The sequence below is a fragment of the Chanodichthys erythropterus genome, chromosome 11 (genome assembly GCF_024489055.1).
Source record: "Chanodichthys erythropterus isolate Z2021 chromosome 11, ASM2448905v1, whole genome shotgun sequence".
NCBI lineage: Eukaryota > Metazoa > Chordata > Actinopteri > Cypriniformes > Xenocyprididae > Chanodichthys > Chanodichthys erythropterus.
The window spans coordinates 2,668,689-2,689,808 of NC_090231.1; positions in this window are offsets into that span (position 1 = coordinate 2,668,689).

Consider the following 21,120-nt stretch of genomic DNA (forward strand, 5'->3'; position numbering starts at 1 on the left):
TTAATGTCCATGTTGTCAAGTTTACACTGTATGACATGAACAAAAAAGGAGAAATAAATGAAATATGAAATATGTTAGAACATGCATAAAACCTACATGTCACAGGGTTAAACTAAACAGGCTTATAATGCTATTAATATTATTCTGTATTATTATTCTAAATTTGAAATCGGCTACAACAGTTTATGATCTGAAGTGTCTATTACATAATGAGAATGTAAGAAGTAATTTTATAATTATCACAGGAAGTTCCTGCAGTATTACTGTGTTTGTTCAGTGTCTTTACTACGGATGTTCAACAGTAATTTTTCAACTTCACTTTCATAACCTCTTTTTCTAAATATTTGATAAAAAGAAAATGTATAGACATATTTAAAATAAAAACAGGTTTTCTGCAGACTATGGACAGTACGCTAATGACAGCATTCAACTTCTCTGTATCTTATGTTTAAGATTTAGGTGTGTTACTGTGGATCATCTGTGTGTTCACTTCAAAAGAACAGCACTGGTTGAAATTAGCTTTTGAAAACAAGAGTGACAGTTTTTGTGAATAAACATAATCAAAATTAACAATAATTTAATATTAATAATGTAATATGAGTCTTATAAAATTACTTGAAATGCCCATGCCTAAGACCCTTTAAGCTAATGAAAACTTTGTTTACACTTACTAAGGTGTCCTTGTTAGATTGAAATTAATGAAGTACTGAGTAATATAAATTAACATGTTAACTATAGGGTTCGGTTGCATGTAATTATGCAACTAATATACTATAATAATTACTTGCAATTTACAAGGACACTGTAAAATAAAGTGCAACTAAAACATCTGTCAGAACATTCATTACAGTTTTCAGGGATTTTGATTATGGCAAAAGTGCAGCAGCGAATCTTTCTTAACACTTTGTTCTTGTGTTTTGTGTGACATTTTTCTGCTGCTGGAAGATCTTCCCATTAGGCTGGACTTTCCATGTTAAGCCTGCGTCCATACTCTGCTCCTTAAGGATCTGATTGGTCTGGAGACGGGATTTCATCAGTGGTTAGTGAACGAGATCAATAATGATTGACATGCAGCAGATCAATGGTTTATCTGACCTTCTCTTCTACAGCCGCCATCACTGCAGATTCATTCAGATGTCCGGATGATTTCACTGCCACTCGCACAAGCTGCATTTGCTTCTTTTTAGCTTACAGAAACATACACATACTTAAAATAACAATTAAAAGAACAGCATTTGATGTCAGACGAACTGACACTATAAAAAAGGTATTTACAATATAGAGTGTTCTTGATTATTAACTGTAATTCATTGCTTTTTTACAGTAATTTTCTGTATTATGGTAGAAAATGACCTGAAAATGATCTTGCATGTATTTTATAGTAAAAATATAAATATATTAGTGTTAGTGTTACCTGTTAGTGTGAATTCACAGTATATTCCTGACTATTAATTGTCACAAGCTTACTTTATGAGTAATTTGCTGTTACGAGAGAAAAATACCTAAAAATGATCTTGTTTATTTCATAGTAAAAATATGAATCAAGCATTTACTGTAAAAAGTTATTTCAACTTAAAGTGTATAAAAAAATTAGCCTTAGTTCACCCAAAAATGAAAATTTGATGTTATTACTCCCAGGGCATCCAATATGTAGGTGACTGTTTCTTCAGTAGAACACAAATGATGATTTTAACTCCAACCGTTGCCGTCTGTAAGTCGTTTAATGCATGTCAATGAGAACTTCATCTATAAGAGTCAAATAAACACGCACAGACAAATCCATATTAAACCCTGCGGCTTGTGACGACACATTGATGTCCTAAGACACGAAACGATCGGTTTGTGCGAGAAACTGAACAGTATTTATATCATTTTTTACCTCTAATACACCACTATGTCCATGAACATGAACATCTTGGATGACATGGGGGTGAATAAATTATCAGGAAAATTGTATTTGAAAGTGAACTAATCCTTTAAACTACGCCAGAGCGCACACGCCTCACACACCGGATGCTCAAGACATTTGGACATAGTGGTGTATTAGAGGTAAAAAATTATATAAACACTGTTTGGTTTCTCGCACAAACCAATCGTTTCGTGTCTTAGGACATCAATGTGTCGTCACGAGCCGCAGGCTTTAATTTGGATTTGTCTGTGCATGTTTTTTTGTCTCTTATAGATTGTGTTACCATTGACATGCATTATACGACTGTGTTACGTCTAAAGACGTATTCAATGTGTTTATAATGGGTGTGTGTGTTGGATTTGGTTGTTTGCTTTTTCTCTTTTTCCCTCTCGTTATGAGACAGGTGTTCCAATCAGATGGGTTCAATCCAGTCGTGGGTGATTGGATGTTGATGAGAAGGAGTGAGAATATAAGACGTGGTGGAATGGAGGAGAGAGAGAGAGAGACTTCCTTTCACCGGGGCAAACACTTCCTCCTGCGGCCCAGACTCACTTGTTGTTGCTGTTCTTATATATTGTATATGAGTGACTCAGTAGTACAACTCTGGTGTGCTCTTTAACAGAGAGAGAATTGATGGTGTTTAATATTCTTTGATTTTGTTTACGTTGCCTATGTTTGCTAACCTCTTAAGTTCTTTTGCTTTAAGGGAATGTAGGGGGAGGGTGCCATTTTTGTTTGTACTTCTATCTTCTTCTCTTGGTTTTGGCCAGGTAGGGAGAGAGGGAAGTTTTATGTATTTTATTTGTGCGTTATCTTTGTCCAGGTAAGTTAGAAAATTATTGGGTTAGTTAGAGTTTGGGTTTTGTTTGTTATGTTGGCCTAGCCCTCCCCTGAAGTTTTGTTCCCAATACCTTTTGTTAACATTTTGAGATCCTTTCAATTAAAGAAACTCTAATTTGAACTGGTGTTTGTGTTGATTCTGGGACGGGAGGTTGGATTGCCCTGGTTCTCTCTCCAAGACTTTCTTCCTTAGTTATCTTTATTTATTTTCTTATTTTGTTACTGGCTCCCCAGCCCTAGATGGGTGGTTATGTAACAACTGACAGACAGCAACGGTTCAAGTTAAAGGTGCAATATGTAATATTTTTGCAGTAAAATATCCAAAAACCACTAAGCCAGTGTTATATATTTTGTTCACTTGAGTACTTGCAATATCCCAAATGTTTCCAACTATTTGTAAATCATGAGAACATTGCAATTTTAACCAAGGCTCCGGGACGTGTGAGGAGTCACCTGTCAATGGCGTCATACCCGCGTTACCCTCGGTTTCTGGTTTATTTTGTAGAAACCATGGAAACACCAAAGACGCTTCAATATTTACATGTTTTAATAGACAAGGGAACAACTGTTTTGATATATTTATAGACAGAAAATGAATTGTTGTTATATAGCTCAACACGTTTAGTCTTTTCCTGATTTTTTGCGAGTCTCATGCTTTACCATGCCTCAGAGAAAAACACTATTTTGTCAAGTAGCTAACATAGTATAATCAGATGCAGCTTTAGTTTTAATAACAGTAATACATAATTTTCTCCATTATACAATAGCCTACATTTTAAAATTAATTGCATGCCATTTATCAACACAATCCATCCAGCATTTAATATGATATTGTAAAATGGATCTTACTGCAGTGTGTAACAGTGTCTCACAGCAGCTGCCGAGCGAACGCACAGAGTAACGTTATAACATCATTTTCAACACTCTCAAATGTATCTAATATGACAAACAGAGCTGTGTTACCTCATACTCATGACCGGAAAAGCGGAAGCGGCGCCGGCGACTGTGTCATAATAAAAGTCCCGCTGTTCGTGAGGCGTGTGTTGATCAATCGCTCCAGCTCCTCGTTCAGCTCCACAACACTCGCTCCTGCTCTGCTTCATACTACAGTAACGTTAATAATCGCATCCATGAACATGATTTCTTCCAGACTCCTATTCCTATTCTTTTGCACCGTCCGTTGAGATGGAGACCACATGTCCCAAGATTCCGCTCTAAAACTTCATCAAAACGTCATCAAGCTACGCCTTTGTTTTGAATAGGCTTCTAGCGACCTCTAGCGGACAAAATCATTACATATTACATTACATAAAAATCATCATTTGTGTTCTACTGAAGAAACAAAGTCATCTACATCTTGGATACCCTGGGGGTAAGCAGATAAACATCAAATTTTCACTTTTGGGTGAACTATGCCTTTAAAAAATGTAGTGAATTTACAGTATATTCTTGATTATTGTCATTCTTTGTCTTTTTAAAAAGCAATTAGTGACACGAAAATAATCTTGCATTGATTTCATAGTAAAAAAAATATGAATTCAGTATTTACTGTGAAAAAAGTGTTAATGTGTAAACTGCAGAAATGTAGTGTGAACATACAATGTTCTTGATTACTTGTCCTTTTACATTAATTTGCTGTTATGACAGAAAATCTTGCATTGATCTCCTAATAAAAATATGACTACAATATTTACTGCAAAAACTAATTTTGAACTGTTTGTGCTGCTTCAAAAGCTGTTAATGTAAAATGCAGTGTGAGTTAACAATATTCTTAATTGTAAATCTTGGTGTTTTTTCAAACAGTCTCTTATGACATAATGTATTTATTTTTTACAGTAACTGATCCAGTAAATCCAGTTTATAATAGAAACAGGCAGGAATAACACTCACTGCAGAAGAAAGGTAACTGCTCCAAGCATCCTTTATCCCCGATCAATCCAGTCTCTCGGACAAATCCACATTTTTCATTCCCGTTGCCGTTATCAGGCTCTCCCGAACCCCATTTCAAAGACAGCCAGCTCACACTGCTCTGGTCCGACCACAGCCACAGGTTCTTGGACAGCCCGATCCAGCCGTCAAACACAGAGTATGTAGTAATGAGATTTTCTATTTTCCTGTTGTCAGTGAGGTCTTTAATAATGGCCAGGTCGCTGTGGTACCTCCTACAGTATTGCAGAGCATTACGCCACGTCAGTCTGATCTCAATGAAAATAAATTTTTCTCCAGTGTCATTTCCTGTAGGATTTAGAGTTTTGGTCAGAGCAGAGAAACACCATGATGAGAGGACGAGAAACGCTCACACATTCAGCACTGATAACTTAATAATAATCTTCTGCGATACAAGGATTTGATGAGGAAAAAGTCCGGAACCGAAGAAATTAAATTAAATGGGAACGTAGAGGTGATCAATTAAACCAGTCATAAAGTTCTTATGCAACAAGCTGCCTCTCAATGTTCCAGCTGAACAAATGTACATTGTAGCATCATTTTTGTTCCGGGTGGAGTGCGTCCGTCCACACAGCTCACATGTTTACTAGATGTAGTTTAAACAGAAATTAAACGTCAATTTTTACCCTCCAAAACCATTTCTTCCAAAACTTAAAATAGCAAAAATGATTATTATTGTTGTATTTATTTGTCTGTTCATTTATTTTTGATGTTTCAGATTTGCTGCTCAAGATTTGCTGCTTATTTCTTGCTGCTTAATATGTTTTTTTTTTTGTTTTTTTTTGTGGAAACAGTGATACACTACCTTTCAAAAGTCTGGGGTCAGTACACTTTAATTCATTAGATTGATAAAAATGTCAGAATATTAGAAACACGAAACATGACAAAAGATTTAGAAATAATTTATGTTCTTTTCAACTTTCTTTTCATCCTGAAAAAAAGCAAACATATTAAGCAGCAGAAATTGTGTTCAACATTGATATTAATAATTACTTAGCTCTAATTGACAATTGTGATACGGAAGACTGAATTAATGATGCTGAAATTCAGCTTTGGTCACAGGAATAAATTACATTTTAAAATACATAGAAAGCATTCATTTTATTTTTGATCAAATAAATGCAGCCTTGGTGAGCAGAAGAGACTTATTTCAGAAATATTTAAAAAAATCATTGTTATTCCAAATTTTTATACCTGCAAATGTACAAAAATGAGACAAGGCTTTTGAAAATTACATTTCATTACAACCCCATAATAATAATAATAATAATAATAATAATAATAAAAACTTACCAGTGTAGCAAAAAAAGGCTTTTTGTTCATCGCAAGAGCCAACATGCCAGGTTCCGGTATATTTAATCACGCCACACATCCTCTGAGTGCTGGAGGTCGTGATTTCGTTGAGCCCCCAGTTTGTAAACACTACGTTCTGATCTTGGAAGGACCAGCGCCAAACGCATAATCCGTCGTTCAGTCCCATCCAGGCTATCAAACTTGTTGATCGGGCGATCTCCTTGATCTTAGCTCTGTCCTGATCGCTCTGAACCGTGGCCAGGTCCAGGTGAAACTTCCTACAGAATGACTGGGCTTCGGTCCAGTTCTTTGGTTCCTGGATCAGAACGAGGTAGCACAAGGTCTCGGAGACGAGTCCTGTCGACAGCATAGTATTAAAGAAACAACAGCAGGTTTAAGTTAGTTTCTGATCTGTAATTTCACTGACAGTCAATTCTGGAAGGAAGGGATCTGATCTTAAATGGTAACAGTTTAGAATACTGGAACACAGGAACACATGAGTAATACATTATTAACAGTCTAGTAACTACTGAAATCATTGTAAACTTTTGAGGTTTTTGTAAAGTATTGGATAGTAATAACACAAGAGTTACTATATAACTCTATAGTAACTACTGCTTATTTGGATCAGTATTCTAAAGTGAAGATCATGATAACCCAGTAGTAATTACTCAAGTGTTACCAAATACATCATAAGGAATTACTGTACAAAAACATACAAAAACCTCAGAAGTTTACAATGACTTCAGTAGTTACTAGAGAGTTATCATGTTTCTCACTTTAGAATACTGATCCAAATAATTAGTAATTCCTTCTGAAGGATTTAGTAATACTTCAGTCATTACTAGTGGGTTACCAAGGCCTTTACTTTAGAATTAATTATACATTATGCATCATTCATGTTAATTATGAACCTGCATATAGTAGTTCTCTGGGAAGAATAAAAAAACAGTAGTTACTGATTAGTGAACTAACACCTACAACTGAGCACTCTTAATTCATTCTTGTTAGTTAATAGTAGTTACTAGAGTGTTAATAATGCATTATTCATTTGTTTCTGTGTAGTTATTCATTAATGAAGAATCAGAATTTATTAAAGTGTTACCTCTTATATCAGCACAGATATAATGTGAGGTTGGAAAGTTTAAATTTGTTAATGTAGGTTAATTAGTTAACATGAACTAACAATGAACAATACTTGTGCAGCATTTTTTTAGTCTTATAGTCAACGGTAATTTACTAATTTATTTACTAATGCATCCAAAATTCTATTTGTTAATGCAATAACATGAACAAACAGTGAACAATTAGATTTTAACTAACGTTCACAAAGATTAATAAACTCTCATAGCATTCTGTTGGACAGATTGGAGTCTATTGGAATCATGGGCACTGTCTTGACTTGGTTTCAATCTTATCTTACGGGCCGTACTCAATTTGTGCAGCTGAAGCAGTTTACATCAAAGCCTTCATTTGTTATACTGGGGTTCTGCAGGGCTCAGTTCTGGGTCCTCTCTTATTTATCATTTATCTTTTACCTCTTGGTAATATCTTTAAAAAAAAAAAAATTGGTATTCAGTTCCATTGTTATACTGATGACACCTAACTTTATCTGTCCTCCAAACACACCTCTACTTTTCCTCCATCTATCCTCTCAGATTATGTAGCCGAGAATAAAAAGTGGTTTACTTCAAATCTTCTTAAACTAAATAGCACCAAAACAGAGATTCAAAAACTCAAGAGGCTCAAAAACTAATCTGGCAAAGTCTAATTGTCTCTCAGTGAATATTGATAACTTTCCAGTGTCTATTTCTCAACAGGTTAAAAGTTTGGGTGTCATCTTTGGCAGTACTTTATCATTTGACACACATATAAACAGTGTCACTCGCTCTGCTTTTTACATATGTAAAATTAATCGACTGCGTCCGGCTCTTTCGGTAAGGAGCACAGCGATTCTTGTTCATGCTTTAGTCACTTCCCGGGATGATTATTGTAATGCTCTTTTCCTTCAAAGCTTCTTTATAAACTCCAGAATTCAGCTGCACAAATTATTATTTGCAGAACTCCTATAACTGAACACATTACTCCCATATTACAGCACTTGCATTGGCTCCCGGTCAAACATCATAATGACTTCTTCTCACTTAATCTTGCCCCTTCATATTTATTTGACCTTCTCCATATATACACACTCCTACTCGCACTTTAAGATCATCTTCTGCACTCACTCTTGTTCTTCCTCGAATTCGCATAACCTCTATGTGGTCCAGAGCCTTCAGTCTTGCGGCTCCTCATTTATAGAACTTGTTACCACAGGATGTTTGAAGCAGTGAAAGTCTCCTTGTTTTTAAATCTCGCCTTAAGGCCCATCTTTTTAGGCAGGCTTTTATGCTTTTATGTTTGTATTATGTCTGTCTTGGTTGTAATAATGATTAAATGTTTTTTATTGTTGATTTTTAATTGTATGGTTTCCTTGAGTGTCATGTAAGGCACCTATAAATAAAATGCATAATAATAATAATAATAATAATAATAATAAATTATTTAAAAATATATTGTTCATTGTTAGTTCTTGTAATTGCATAACCAATGAGACCTTATTGTAAAGTCTGGTAACACTTTTTCGATAGTCCACTTTAGACGTTCTACTAAATAAGTAGCTTTGCAACTAGTCAGCTCTGTCAGTTAGCTCATTAATTTGCAAAAACTATCTCATATTAATGTACTCTCAGAGTACAAGTAGACTGTTGGCTTTGGGTTAGTAAAATAAGTTGACATGTAATTGCAAAGTTACTTATAGTTAGCAGAATGACTTAAGTGGACTATTGGAATAAAGCGTTACCTAATGTTTTTACCAATGGAGTTTATTAAAAAAAAAGAAAGAAAGAACTGTGGCCAGGTTTCTGATAACACTGCAAATCACATTATCCAATACAGGACATATATTACTTGTTATTAAGTGGATAAATATGAAACAACTAATACTAACTAGTTTATTTATATTAACATTCATTCAGTAACACTCCCACCTAGTAAGAAAAATAGACAAGTCGTTTTTTGCATCATCTCTGTTGCTCTCAGGTTTGTTCACTGAAATAAATAAAACAGTTATGAGATACATACAAATTAAAAAAAAAAAAAAATTAAATTAAATAATTAAATTAAGATTAAATAATAGCAGGTTTAAACTAATTTGGCTGGAACAGAAAATCGTGTGTATTAATCTGTATTTCACTTTAAAATTATGAAAATGTGAAGTCCTTTTATGAGTGTGCCAGACTGAAAAGTCTCAAGACAAGAAACTCATAAAATAATAAAAAAGACATCAGGAAAGCAATTATAAGAGTAATATAGCATACTGTAATAGTGTAATAAAATATAGTCCAAGACAATTTATCTTTAAAAAAAGCATCTTGATATAAACAAGAGACAAATGCGTACAATACAATCAATATCACAGCAGATCCATCAACAGACAGACTGAAGATCAAGCACGACTGATTTCTTAAGCCTCTGTGTTCTTTCAAAGCTTTTTCTTTCAGCATTCTCACTTTATTCCTAATATTAATGTTTATCTATTCATTACCTGTCATGGAAAACCTCCTGAAGAGCAGAAATTCAGTGTGGAGACGCCAAAAATGATTGCCATTCTGACTTTGCTGCAACATGATGATCCTTATTCAAATGGCATCGCAGAGCATGAAAATAGCCAGTAACTGAGATTATCCTTATGGAAATGGAGCGTTTTTACATGGAGCATCTTCCTGCTCTTTTCTTTGGCTCCTTTTGGTGTTTTTGTGCTGCTTTGTATTACATATATATATATATATATATATATATATATATATATATATATATATATATATATATATATATATATATGCTTTATAATACTTTACATTTAAGAAACTACAAACTTCAAACATGCAACTGTGATCAACAAAGATGAAATGTGCCACCAAAACATGTTTTTTTTTTTTTTTTAAATGTTACAATTTCTGTGATGTTCCTCCTATTTAAACATTTTAAAAGTTTAAACATTTAATTGTTTTTTGTTTCTTTTGCTTGCAAGTATCCTGTCACTTCAGGGAAATGTTACATTAAACAAATGCTATTTAGTTAATTTCTCCATCTGGATGAGCTCAGTTACTGGTTATTTTCATGCTCTGCGATGCCATTTAAATAAAGAACCAAAGTGCAAATGGAAATCAGTGTTTATGTGTCCAGACTCCAGGCTGAAACATTTTGCATCTTTAAAACAACACAAGGTTTTGCATAAACTGGTCATATATCACTTCATCTGTGGAAGAAACAAACAAGCTGCACTGGAACACATATAATTACATTATAACAATAAAGAATTCATCTTTACGATTCACAAACTTTGTTTAAAGTAATCTAACAGCTCAGATAGGAATCATGGATATTTATTTATGTGTTTATGATTGGTAAAATAACAGCTATAAAAACATATATATATATATATATATATATATATATATATATATATATATATATATATATATATATATATATATATATATATATATATATATTAAGGAACTTTTTTAATGTAAGTTCAGGAGGTATTTGTTCATGCAATCCTGTCAGTCACTTTAAAACAGAATAAAGTGACTGTTTACCTCAATTCCCTGATAAATTACATCCATTTTTTTTTAAACCGCTTATCCACTCTTAAAAATAAAGTTCTTCACATAAAAAATAGGTTCTTTTGAGAACTGTTTACTGAAAGATTATTTGGGAAGCCAAAATGGTTCTATGGAAACTTTATTTCTAAGAGTTTGTGTTTTGAAATATGGGAAAATTTCTCTTAATGTTTGTAACAAACATTTGTCAACTGCTAAATGTTTAGACAATATTTTAATATTATAATTAGTTTTGTCTTAAATGACAGCATTTTTAAGAAATTAAACACTGTGAGAGACATAACTTAGACTATAAAGTCTTATCCACAATCTCAGTTAAGAAAACATTTCTACCTCATATTCAGTAGATGGAGCTCCTGCATAAAGCAAGAAGCAGCTGGATTTTGAGCCTGGCTTCAGTTATGTCAGCTTTATTTTAAGACAAAATTACTTGAAGGTAATTGATTTAAAAAAAAAAAAAATCAGATTTTTTTTTAATTAAAAGAAAGGTTATTTGGTTCATTTAAATTGGTTATACATATTTCACCACACACACACACACACACACACACACACACACACACACACATAAACATCATCCATATATGCAAAATAGTTTCCTTCTAGGAATCTTCTGAAAGAATCTTGTGTAACTAGTTTTCAATAGTCTTGAGTTAATTATAGACTCGGTTAGCAAAAACAGACAAACAAGATAATTATATAAAGTTACAATTTATTTCGATGATCCACTTTAGATATTCTAACAATAAGAAACTTTGCAACTACATGTCAACTAACAGTCATTAGTGTATTAGTAAACTGTCTGTTGAATATCTGCTAAACCCTTAATTTTGATGCTCCTCAACAGACATTCTTGTACTGACTATAAGTAACTTTGCAACTACATGTCAACTTATTCTACTTACCCTAAACCTAACATTAAAGTCTAATAAAAGTTAGTTGACATGTTGTTGCAAATTATAAAGTTACTTATAATTAGTAGAATGTCTAAAGTGGATTATCGAAATAAAGTGTAACCTTAAAGCTGCAGTCCGCAACTTTTTTGTGTTAAAAATTTACAAAAATTATATAATGAGAATATACAACATGAATCCATTTTCCAAACCGTGTTTTTGTCTTATCCTGAATCATTATGGTACACTTATAATAAGTGTTTATATTCGGACTATTTCAGACCAGACTGGTAGGACTCGCCGCAGAGTATCACAGTAACTGCGTGACTCGCCATAGACATACAGGGAGAAAAGTAGCTCCGGCTAGAATGTTCCTCCGCAAGACTCGTGCAGTTCTGTTTATTAACCACTGGAGGGCCAAAAATCGTGGTCAGGAGCTTCAAATAACAATTTGATTAAAAATTATTCATTAACATATTCACTGTAACAGCTTAAAAAGAACAGATAGGACATTTGATTTAAAAAAAAAAAATGTTAATTTTAAATCTGATTATGTTCTAAAAATGAAAATAATGCATTTGCATAATTTCCCTCAAAGCAACAAAACTCTCATTTTTAGGCCACAAGGTCTTTCAGGGTGTTTCTCTAAAAACATGCATATAGCTTTAATGTCATAAAAAAGAGGACATCATGTTTAAATCAACATAACTAAAATGCATTTTAAGTCTGATTTGAACAAACTTTGTTGTAATACAACACCAAGTCAAGAAAAGTTGGGACATTTTGTAAAATGTATTAAAATCAAGAATCTGTGATTTGTTAATTCTGTTTAACATTTATTTAACTTACAATAGTACAAAGAAAATATTTCCGATATCTTCACTGGCCAACCTAATTGTACTTTGTAAATATAAACAAATTTTTGATTTTGATGGCTGCAACACACTCCAAAAAACGTTGGGACAGAGGCAAAATAAAAATGAAAAGATCACAGAATATTCAAGTTAAACGGTTTTGAAACAGACCACAATTAGCAGCTGAATGGTAATAGATGAGGGCATCGTGATGGAGCATCTAATTCTTTGCATGGGTCTGTCTTGTGCCGTCAAGCTGCCCGATGACAGTGTGGGGCCCTTTCACGGGCTCCGGATAGGATCAGATGTCGATAGCTGCATCAGAGAGAGGGCTACTGTCTTCTGGAGAGGAAAATGTTGCTGAACTTACCTCTTTGGTGGTGTTTGCTCATGGTGAATCGGATTCAGAGTCGACAATCATGCTTGGCTGGATCATTGGTTTCTGGGCTCGGACCGTGGCGTGAAGACCACCTCGTCCCGGCCCAGTGCCTTTCTTCCCAGAAGTGCATGAAGAGCTAAAGCAGTACGTAGGGCAGACATCTGCTTCAAAAAATCTGCTTCAAGAGTTCTTCCTTTCTCACTACCCTCGACGGTGAGGCGGTCAGGGGGTTTGTGGGGATTCCACAAGTGGAATGTGCAATTGTGGTGCATTTATCCACAATTCCCATCCAGTGCCTGCGAGATGACGGAAGCTCTGGCTGCTGGTGCAGCTGGACAGGTCACCTCTGCCTTGCATGCGATGGCCATCCTGCAAGTCCCCCAGTATCCTCATCGCCAAAGAAACCCCCCTGCAGCTTCTACAGCAAAAAGAAGCACTCTGGCATGGCCAGAAACTCCTCAGCTGTGACTTTTAGCCCCTACACCCAGGCCACTGTTAAACCCTCCAAATGGTCAACAAAGCAGTCCTGAGATGGGCTCTTTCCCAGGTGGTGGTGAATGTACCACTCCTTCCCCTGGAGGAGGGCCGGGCAGAGAATATTTTGTTTTATTTTAGTTTTGATCTCAAATTTTCAAAGAAAGAGCAATTTCCTCACTCTCCAGGTCATACGGTGTGTGCGTTGGCAGTGAACACACTGCTTCATCGCTCCTAAACCCCTCTCTTTTCACCACAAGCCAGGAGTTTGCACTTCGAGGAAATGTTCACTTCCTTGCGCATCTCCAGACAGCCCCTCATAAGAACCACAGAACTAGATAAGAGTCACACCACACTCATTGCATCTACTTTTGGACACTATGCTTCCCGGGTTAGGCCTCAGCGCTCCTCACTGCACCTTCGCGGTTGTTGCCGCTCACACGGAGCCTTGGAGCCTAGCTTGTGCTTCCCATCCCATCCTGCTGGCTCATTCATACAATCAGACTTGGCTAAGCAATTCACTTAACATGCAGAAACGCATCCTTACATACGTTCCCCCCCAAGACTAGTTTGCAGCAATTGATGTGAAGGACTCGTACTTCCATGTCTGGATTTTACCTCACCTTCAAACAAGGGTTGAACTTATCAGTACAAGGTCCTCCCCTTTGACCTGTCCCTTTATCTCTGCATCTTTACCAAGGTCACAGAGGCTATTCTTGCCCTGAAATATCTCAACGACTGGCTCGACGACTATTCATGAGGCACTGGCACTCAGGCTCCTCAGCCATCTGGGGCTTCAGGTCAAGTGGGAGTTAGGTTCTTATATTGTATTTTCTTTTTTTGTTTGTTTGGTTAGGGTTTTGGAAAGAGGATTCAAAATAAGATCATTTTGTTTGTTATTTTGGCCTGATCAGCTCCTGAATCTAGACTCCCAATTTAAGACAATAAATTCATCATTGCTGTTACAAATTCATTGCATTCCAGAGTCTTTCATGTTGCACCCTTTTCCCTAAATGGGGTGTAACAGTGCACCTCTTTTAGATCAAAGATTAGTTATCAAAGATGAGTTTGCTTCCTTATAAGCACACAGAGGGTTTACGGTAACTCACAGAGGTTAGTTTGATGTCACTCGCTCAGTTGCATTTTTTAAGTTCCAACTAGTAAAAAACATTGAAAGCTGTTACACAACATTTTATTAGTTGTTTCAATGTCACAGAGTCAGAAAGTCACAGATGAAACAATGTTTATGTGACGAGCAGGGCGGGCGAGAGCCGTGAGGGAACGGCGCGAGGCCGGTGACGCGAGTGATAATGAGCGTCACCTGCGAGGCGTGCCGGCCTCGAGTCTCTCACGGAGGAGCTCCGGAGGCATAAAAGGAGGAGCGACTACAATGAAAGACGAGAGAGGACCAGGCCTGGACTTTATTTTATGTTTTGTTATGTTTGTGTGGCCGGCAGACGTCCGCGAGGGTCTGCCGGCATTACTTTCGTTTTGTTTGTTTATTTTATATTAAAGTTTGGTTGAATGTTCGCCGGTTCCCGCCTCCTTCTTCCCATATCTACTAACCTCGTTACATTGGTGCCGAAACCCGGGAGGAAGGAGGGACATGCTGTCGGAGAGCCCTCGCTGCTGAAGGGGATCGCGGTGCTGCGGAGTTCGGGCAGCGCGGGAGTGAAGACCGCGAGAGCCTGCCCGAAGCGGTGGTACTGGAGCCTAGTGAAAGGTGGGACGGAGAGCTCGAGGCCGTGCCCCTGGGACGAGGTGGGGTGGCTGCCGTCCAAGAGGGAGCGGAGGAGTCGCCGCCGTTCGCCGTGGGCCGGAGCCTGCTGCCGTCCGCCATAAAGGGGAGGAGCAGGGAACGGGGGACTCGCTGCCGGCTGCCCTCAGTCGGAGGAGCCATCGCCGGCCGCCAGGAGGCGGTCGAGGATCGGGCCGTCCACCGAGCGTCCAGTGCCACCGCATGGCACCGCGAAGAAGAGCCTCTCGGCAGGCTGAGGACCAAGCGGCAGTGTGTCGGGGAACCGGACCAAGAATTTTTTTTTCTTTTTCCTCTCTCCCCTCTCTCGTCCTGTCGCTCCCCTTGCTTCCGTCTCCTTTCTCTCGTCTCGTCTGTCCTTACCCCCAGGTGCTGCGGCCGCCGAGACAGGCCCCGGGGGGGAATAGAGCGCAGTCTCGGAGGTACCCCCCGGCCTGCGAGGGGCGTTGGGGGTATGTGACGAGCAGGGCGGGCGAGAGCCGTGAGGGAACGGCGCGAGGCCGGTGACGCGAGTGATAATGAGCGTCACCTGCGAGGCGTGCCGGCCTCGAGTCTCTCACGGAGGAGCTCCGGAGGCATAAAAGGAGGAGCGACTACAATGAAAGACGAGAGAGGACCAGGCCTGGACTTTATTTTATGTTTTGTTATGTTTGTGTGGCCGGCAGACGTCCGCGAGGGTCTGCCGGCATTACTTTCGTTTTGTTTGTTTATTTTATATTAAAGTTTGGTTGAATGTTCGCCGGTTCCCGCCTCCTTCTTCCCATATCTACTAACCTCGTTACAGTTTATTTATTTAACATTACATGTTAAATGTTTCTAAAGAATCTTTTTTTTTTATATGAAGGTCTTGAAAGCTTTTTGTATATATTATTGTATATTTTTTTATATCTGCTTTTTGACATTCCTGTAGTGAAACAGAAACTAAAGGCAGCAGGAAATTTCCCAAATAAAGGAATGAATTACTAATAAACTAAACACTTCTGACATGATCATGACAGTTACTGTTATTATTTTCTGTGAAACACAAAGACAGGTTTTAAAGAATCTTCATGCTTTACATATTTCAAAACATGAAAAACAAATCTGATAACAAAGATTAAGGCAGAACTACATATTCAGCAATCATTTATATTTTTAGCTGTGCATTAATCTAAACACATGATAATCTACAAGATTAACACCTTTACATCTGCTCAAATCTCTGATCTCATCTGGATTCTGATCATAGAATGAGGAAGACAATAAATGTGGCTTCCTTTTCAGTCACTTTGACCCACAAACACATTAGTTTGATGCACTAATATAAAAATTAAAGTAGCTTTCTAATGTTACTAAGCCCAAGCCCATTATCACTTTTGTTTACAAGCCTAAAATAATAATATGAAACAGTCTTTCGATATCGAAAACTATTGAAAACCGAGAATAAAAATATTTTTTAAGTACCTGTATTTTTTCACATTCCTAATTACTTATATGAAAGCTACTTTATCAAATACGTATGTGGGAACATTTCTGTATGCATGATACAAAACATGCACAGTCAATCATTTACATCCATTGACTGTATGAATAAATGACTCGAGTGTGAAAAATCATTTCTGCATATGCACACATAAGCATGTTGTTCCTCGCATTTCATTCATAATCAGATACTAAGAGACACATTTGGCTGGGGAGGGACTTCAGCAAGCTAGACTTGTTTAATAAACCAGTATTTCCGTCATTGCACACAATTACGCCATTGGCTCATATGCAGAGGCTGGTGTGTAGGAAGATTCATTTATATTTATGGTTAATAGCTAAACTGTGTCATATTCTTCAAGAAAGGATTGAATTGTCAGACTGGAGAGTGTCAGTGAAGGTCTTCTGTCAGGTGGACACATTTAGCAGCAAGCACCATGGATTCCAGGTGAGATGAAACTCATGCTTTCTGGTTCTAGTAAGAACTCTAGCTGCCGCATTTTGGACCAACTGTAGTCTGTTTAAAAGCCGAGCAGAACAACCACCCAGTAGAGCGTTACAGTAATCTAGTCTTGAGGTCATGAATGCATGAACCAACTGTTCCGCATTTGTCATTGAGAGCATATGTCGTAATTTAGATATATTTTTTAGATGGAAGAAGGCGGTTTTACAGATACTAGAAACATGACTTTCAAATGAAAGATTGGTATCAAAGAGCACACCCAGGTTCCTAACTGAGGACGAAGATTTAATGGAGCACCCGTCAAGTGTTAGAGAGTATTCAAGGTTTTTTCGTGAGGAAGTTTTTGGTCCAAAGATTAGGATATCAGTTTTTTCTGAATTTAATAATAAGAAATTTCTTGTCATCCAGTTTTTAATGTCAGCTATGCATTCTGTTAGTTTTGTGAATTTGTAGGTTTCGTCAGGAAATATAGAGCTGAGTATCATCAGCGTAGCAGTGAAAACTAACACCATGCTTCCTAATTATCTCTCCTAAGGGCAGCATGTACAGAGTGAAAAGCAACGGTCTTGTGGTACTCCATATTGAACTTGTGATCGATACGACATCTCTTCATTAACTACTACAGACTGATAACGGTCAGATAAGTAAGATTTGAACCATGCCAAAGCAATTCCACTAATGCCAATATAGTTTTCAAGTCTTTTTAAAAGAATGTTGTGATCGATAGTGTCAAAAGCAGCACTGAGATCTAATAACACTAATAGAGAAATACAGCCACGATCGGATGATAAGAGTAGATCGTTTGTAACTCTAACGAGAGCAGTCTCAGTACTATGGTACGGTCTAAATCCTGACTGGAAATCCTCACAGATTCCATTTCTTTCTAAAAAGGAGCACAGTTGTGTTGAAACTGCCTTTTCTAGTATCTTTGACAGAAAAGGTAGATTCGAAATTGGCCTGTAATTTACTAAATCTCTCGGATCTAATTGAGGTTTTTTAATAAGAGGTTTAATAATAGCCTGCTTAAAAGTTTTTGGCACGTATCATAGTGTTAAAGATGAATTAATTATATCAAGAAGTGGACCTACGACCTCTGGAAGCATTTCTTTCAGTAGTTTAGTCGGCATTGGGTCTAACATACATGTTGTTGATTTTGATGATTTGATAAGTTTAGATAATTCTTCCTCTCCTATAGCGGCGAATGATTCTAGTTTTACCTCAGGGACACTACAGTGCACTGTCTGAAGCAAAACTGTAGACGGTTGCATGTTTATAATTTTCTCTCTAATATTGTCAATCTTGCAAGTAAAGAAGTTCATAAAGTCATTACTGCTGTGCTCTTTGGAAACGTCAGCAGTTGAATCTCTGTTTCTAGTTAATTTAGCCACTGTGTCAAATAAATACCTAGGATTATGTTTGTTTTCTATTAAGAGATTTGAAAAATAAGTAGATCTAGCATTTCTTATAGCCGTTCTGTACTCAATCATTTTTTCTTTCCACGAAAGGCGAAAAACTTCTAGTTTTCTTTTCTTCCAACTACGTTCAGCTTTTCTCACAGCTCGTTTTAGAGCCCGAGTGTGCTCATCATACCACGGCGTTGGATTAGTTTCCTTAATCTTCTTTAGACGTAAAGGAGCGACCGCATCTAATGTGCTGGAAAAGAGAGAGCCAATAGTTTCTGTTGCAGCATCGAGTTCTTCTAAGCTGTCAGGTATACTAAGGCGATGAAACTGCTCGGGGAGATTACATCCTGTCGAGATTCCACCCAGAGGTGGTGAAGCTCATTTGGAAAAACTTCAGTTCTGCAGAAGTTGACCTATTTGCTTCGAAAAAAAAAACATCTCTTTGCCCACTGTGGTGCTCTCTGACTCATCCAGCCCCTCTGGGGTTGGATGCCATGGTGCAGACGTGGCCGAGGTTACATCTGTACACATTTTCCCTGATCGCTATTCTCCCAGGAGTTCTGGAGAGGGTTCGCCATGACAGGGTCCATCTCATACCGATAGCCCCGTTCTGGCCGACCCGAGTTTGATTTGCAGACCTAGTGTCTCTTCTAGATGGCTCCCCCATAGAGATCCCCATCAGACAGGACCTTCTGTCTCAAGCGGGTGGCATGATAATTCACCCCCGCCTCGAGTTGTGGAAACTGCGGGCTTTGGCCTCTGAGGGGGCTACGCTCATAGAATCCGGTCTCTCAACTGAGGTTGTCGAGACCATACTCTACTCCAGAGATCTTTTGAATGATTCTGATTATATTACTAAAAATTACAGCAACACCTCCCCCTTTGCCTTTCTGTCGAGGATTGTGTCGATAGTCATAACCTTGAGGACTAGACTCATTTAAAATAATGTAATCGTCTGATTTTAGCCAGGTTTCTGTCAAACACAGCAAGTCTAGTTTATTGTCTGTGATAATTTAATTTACAATACGTGCTTTTGAAGAAATAGATCTAATATTCAGTAACCCAAGCTTTATCATTTGTTTATCTGATTTATCTGTGATTTTCAGTTTTTGAACATCAATTAAATTTTTACCCTTAAAAGGTTTCGGAAGTCTTTTGCATTTACTAGTTCGAGGTACAGACACAGTCTCTATGTGATAATATCTAGGTGAAAGAGTTTCTATGTGCTGTGAATTATCTGAGTTCTGTGACGTGAGGCGGCTAGCAGACGGTCGGTTTAGCCAGTTTGTCTGCGCCCTGGTCTGGGCCCTGGTTTGTCATGTGTCAAGACTATTTGCCAAATTTCTAGATAGAAGAGCAGCACCATCCCGGGAGGTATGAATACCATCTCTTTTCAACAGATCAGGTCTGCCCCAAAAGCTTTTCCAATTGTCTATGAAACCTATATTATTCTGCGGACATCACTTAGACAGCCAGCCATTGAGTGATGATAACCTGCTAACTATCTCATCCCTCCGACGAACAGGAAGAGGGCCAGAACAAATTACTTCTGCTGACATTGAATTTGTTTTGAGTTCACACACCTCTTTAATGTTAATTTTAGTGATCTCCGACTGCCGAAGTTGAACATCATTTGTGCCGACGTGGATAATGATTTTAGAATATTTACGTTTAGCATTAGCCAGCACTTTTAAATTTGCTTTGATGTCAGGTGCTCTGGCCCCCGGCAAACATGTGACTATGTTGGCTGGTGTCTCTATTTTCACGTTCTGTGTAATAGAATCGGCAATAACTAGGGCACTTTCAACAGGATTCTCAGTGGGTGCGTCACTGAGTGGGGAGAACCTGTTTGATGTTCTAATCGGAACAGAAGAGTGGTGTTTGTTCTTGCCACTATGTCGCCTCACAGTCACCCAGTTAGCCTGCTGCGTGGCTTCTACAACCGGAACCGAATGTGCAGTGTTTACTAGGCTAGTCGCATCCAAAGCAGTATCTAAGGCCCTTTCATTCTCACTATCCTCAATTAAAGTTTGGATGCGTGTCTCTAATTCTGAGATTCTCTCTGTCAGCCTGACAATATCCCTGCATTTATCACATGTGTAAGTCTCACTGCTGACAGAAAGAGCTAAGCTGTACATGTTGCATTTAATGCACATGATAATCGTCGGACATGACTGACCGTGTTTTTGTAGAGTAGTCTGACTCCCCACAGTTGTTTGATGAACATGCTCGCTAACGCCGTCCAAAAAACTGCATCGCACACGGGACTCGCTAGCTGGATGTCTCGGTCGCTTGCCGGTGCCTGGGGCAAGGGTGATGTGCGGGACGCTGTACCTCACGGTGGATCTACGAATGCCGGGCAGCAAAGTCTCCACAGCTTCCCGATCTGGCGAGGACAGATCAGAATAACATACATCGGATAAATCCGCCATTAGATCGACACGGAAGGTTAGTTTAGAGGAAAAAATAGACGGTAGCTAGCAGGCTAGCGGGCTATGGCTGACACTAGGTGATTACGCTGGTAGATTACTAGTAATAAATCGTTCCGTTCAGTAATACTATGCAATAGGTTAAGTAATCTAGTGAAAAACAAGAAAGTTATATTATGTGAATAGGAATAAAGAGAAGGATTTAGGATAAACTCCACGAAGCTCAGAGCGTAGGTCAGACAGCAGGCAGCAGCGTAGAAGAACAAAGAACACCAGCTTCTGTGTCTTTAGCAAGTGCTTATTTGGTGTTTGAGGACATATATATATATATATACTGCAGCTTATATCCCGG